Source organism: Akebia trifoliata, chromosome 16, assembly GCF_017979445.1.
Source record: "Akebia trifoliata isolate Shusen 1 chromosome 16, ASM1797944v1, whole genome shotgun sequence".
Taxonomy (NCBI): Eukaryota; Viridiplantae; Streptophyta; class Magnoliopsida; order Ranunculales; family Lardizabalaceae; genus Akebia; species Akebia trifoliata.
Genome location: NC_141390.1, coordinates 748,687 through 753,078, shown reverse-complemented (window position 1 = coordinate 753,078; position 4,392 = coordinate 748,687). Strand labels below are relative to the sequence as shown.

The following is a 4,392-nucleotide window of genomic DNA, read 5'->3' as shown; positions in this document are numbered from 1 at the left end:
TTGAGTTGATTTTTTTTGTGATAATGACTCTATGATGAGGAGATCATCCTTACCAAAACTCAATTCATTCTAAAATTTCTAGTCTCATATTTACAAGTTGAAAAATTTTGGATTATCCATTTTCTGTAAATCACTTTTGATGAGGAGATCATCCTCACAAAAAAACAGTCCATTCCAAACATTTATGCTCATATAAGACAAAAATGTTGTAGCTTTATGTGTTTAAGGATCCTTACCCAATTTTATTATATATATAGAAGTGGTCGGAGGTCCTAAAAAGCGCAAAACATTTTTCAATACATGGGCTAGAAATTTCAAAATTGTCTGATTTTTTGTGAAGAGATCATTCTCACAAAAAATCAGTCCATTTCGAAACTTCTAACCCAAGTTTACAAATTGAAGAATCATAAATCGTCTAATTATTGTAAATCGCTTTTGATGGGATTAGAAGTGTTACAATGGATGTGACATGTTTTTAAAAAGCTTTTTTTCTATTTTTAAGAATTGCTACTGCAAAAAAGACTATCGGTTAGAACATTATGTTAAAAAAGCCATTGGTCTTAGCTGGATTCCAATTTTCAATGAATAGGACTGATCTTTTTAGAAATTCTAATCGAATCCGATCAGATCATTTGTCCGATCTAATTTTAAAAACACTGGTACCCATAGATTTCTTGAAGATGAAGAGCAATTCAATTAATGTTACTAACATTAAGGACTAAGGAGCGAAGGGGAGCATCATCCCAAAACTCCTAAGATTACCTAACTCAAGCTAACTCGATTTTAAAAGCTCAAGTTTGGATTGAGCTTGGGTTAGTGAATTTCGTCCTGATGGTTGAGTTGAGGGCTTTGTAACTTGGATTTACCCTCCAACTTTCCAAGTTGCAGCCTTAAGTCAGGGTGATTAGTAGTTAATGTGCAAATAGGTTTAAACCTAAGTCGTGGAATCAACACTTTGACATCTTTACCATCATAACCAAGTTAACATCTCATAAGGTGCATTTGCTTATATACTCTTTTGATTTTAAAATTTATGTGTTTCGGATATTTTAAAATAATCTAAAGTTAGGATGCAGTAGACTTATTGCAATGGTTTAAAGAGTCGTGATACTCAAAATAAAAAATTTTCACTCGGTCAATGTGGCAAAAAAGATCTACGGTTCTGTGCACTTGCACATTAATAGAGTACAAACTGAGTGAATTTTTTGAGTCCGGTTATCATTAGTCATGATTTAAGTCTTTAAGATGTCATCGCTTGACGAGTTTGAAGGCTTCATGCTAATGTCAATCGACTCATATTCAACATTGACTTGGTCTAACTCAGCTATTAGCTTGATATTTCATTGACTCGGCTCGCATCAACTTGATTTGTAGTTGACTCAGTGTAAATCGTCTTGGATAAGGCTTGACTAAGCTCTGTATCATGTTGATCCTCCTCTTTTAATCATATTTCATAGGAGGAAAGACAATTTGTTGAAATCCTTCTTCCTTAATAAACTCTTTGCAAAACCATTGAAGCTGAGTCACTCATCTCCTTTTGATACCATAAAAAAGGAGAGTCACACTAGCAATTTTAGCTTTTAAAAAAATAATAATAATAATAATATAAAAAAATAGATATAACCTTTATCATTTTAATCATATTTTTTCCCAAAGAAAATGACATTTGTATCATAATCTCTTGATGATAGAAATATATGTAAAATATAATATATCGAAATAAAATATCTTTAATATTAGGATGATGTCAAAGCCACATTAACTTTGTAAACTACATGTTTTTTTAGAAATTTCACATAGATATTTTAATAAAAGAGCTCCTATTGGAACCCCAACTTTTACTATTACACGCAATTAAAATTAAAGAAAATAAGTGAATGTTGAGATTATAATTCACTAATGATTTTCTGACTCGAAAATTTTCACTTGATCTATATTCGACTAACGTGGCATGGGCACAAAATTATTGATCAATTTCCTTGGTATCCCAAAGAAAAAGATCTATAGTTCTATGCCCTTGCCATGTCAACCAAGTACACACAAGTGAAAATTTTCAAATTTGAAAATCACGTCTTATTATTATTAAAGTCAAACCTTTGTAATGTTTGAAGAGTGTGTTTTAATCTTTAATAGGGTGTGATAAATAATTTTATAAATTAGGATATAATAAGTAAAAGTTGAGGTGCCAATAGCAACTCTCTTATTAAAACATCTATGTGAAAGTTCTTTTAAAAAATAATTATAAATTATATATGCAAGAAAAAAAAATTTACTAAAATATAAAAATACATCATTTATATATTTCAAATACAAAAAGTGCGATATGAAGTTTTAGCTTGAAGTCACTTGAGCACAGCTCCTCTTGTTTTTGTTTTGATAAACGGGGGAATCCCTGTAGATAACTGACAGGGACCACGTCTGGGCTTTGCCTAGTCCAGGTAAATGAGAGTGCACCTTGGAGGAATTAATGCTCATATTAGGTATCGAACTCACGACTTATAGGCAGTAGATGATTATCAACCCGAAATTGCCATTGAGCCAACCCCTCAAGGTTGGTGTTAAGTTAACAGATAGAATCTTTTGAGATCGAGTCTTTATCAAAACCTAAATATTCGATCCAAACCCTTAATTTTTGGATTGAATTCCATTTCTGATCCAATCTAAGATGATGGACCATGGCCAATAAGTAATGGATAATAAGTAATCCACATAAAATCATTGATTGGAAGTAGAGTACCAATTAGCATTGATGTAATTGTGGAATATCAAATGTCCATTTTATGGTTGATGTATATTGCATTTTCTTTGATGATTTATAGATCAAATAACTTTTGACGAAAATATCTGCAACTGAGCCCCTATAGCTCAGTGGTAGAGCGTCAGTCTTGTAAACTGAAGGTCTGTAGTTCGATCCTGCATGGGGGCAATTTTATTTTTTATTACATGGAACGAATTTCAATTTTAGAAAATTTTCAACAACAAGAGAACATCAAAACTTATAAGTTTCTGAGATTTACATTTTTAATATCTCTATTCTGATAATCAAATCAAATTGGGGAAAATTAACTGTATTTCCACTAAACAAATTGACTTAACAAAACCCTAGAATCCCTTCAAAACAGACTTCAATCTATCTCAAAGTTATCTTCTTTGATCTTTGAGAACAATCCCATAACTTGGAAACATAGAAAAATCTGTTTTAGAAAATGGACTAAAGGGATGGGGTGTATTTTATCAAATCTGTCTATTATTTCATCTAAATTATTGGCACCTTTGCATGTTAATTTTAGTAGGGGTGCATATGGTTCAGATCGGTGGAACCGAACCAATCCAAATCAACTTTGGTTCAGATCGGTTCTCAATACTTATTATTTTCAATAATAAAATTAAAATAGTTAAAACTTAAAATTAAACAAAATAAATATTAAACAAAGCATCAACATACTTATTATTTCAATATAAATAAAGCATCACGCATGACATATTAAAAAAAAAAAATAGAAAATAAAAGTCATTTAACACTTACCTTGTAAGGGATAATTGAAGATCAAAGTCATTCTTAAAATTAAATGTTGTTTGTTACTTGTTAAAAGTTGAAATCAAATGTTGTTTGTTGCTTTATGATTAAAAATAAAGAGGCATATTTTTTATAAGTTTTTGTTAGAAAAAAACAGTGGAGATGAAGTTGAAGACTTTGATGAGCTACCTCTAACACACTAACACAGTTGAGAAAGAGAGAGAGAAAGAATAGAAGAACGAAACTACGAATTTTTTTTATTTTTAAATCTATATATACGGTTCTCGGAATGGTTCGGTTCTATTATACCCCTAATTCAGAACCGAACCAAATCAATTGGATTTTTTTTTTAACAAACCGCACCCGAACCAAACCATGCTCAATCTGAATCAATCCAATTCAAAAGACTCTGATTGGTTTGGTTGTCAGATTTACCCAATCCAATGTGCACCACTAATTTTTAGGGCTGCAACTTGAGTGGGCTAAACCCAAACTTCATGGGCTTCAGCAAAAAAAATCAGGTTTGGTTCAATCAAAGTAGTCGGGTTACCTGATTTGTCGAAGTAAAAACTTAATATGATTAAAATTTCAAAATATTTTCTAATATCTTGGGCTCTTTCTCATTCACATTTTAAACTTTAGTTATTTGTCATCATCTTTTTCTTCACATTTGTTTATAATTTCATGTATTTAGACTTTGAAATACATCTTAAAATTAATAATTGTAAATTTTATATTCTTTTATGTACTACTTATCTTTATATAAATCTTTATCGTTACTAAATTATTTAGTATTAATGAAAAATGTACCAAAACCCCGAGGGATTGGCTCAATAGCAATTTGGACCAATAAGCGATTAATGCCTGTAACTCGT

The 4,392-nt window shown here is 30.8% G+C and overlaps 1 non-coding gene across 1 annotated transcript; it reads left to right on the top strand.

The window, feature by feature from the left end:
• The first annotated feature begins 2,854 nt into the window (after positions 1-2,854).
• Positions 2,855-2,926, top strand: TRNAT-UGU (transfer RNA threonine (anticodon UGU)). The gene has a single exon. It is a non-coding gene; the product is annotated as a tRNA-Thr (tRNA).
• Positions 2,927-4,392: the final 1,466 nt, after the last annotated feature.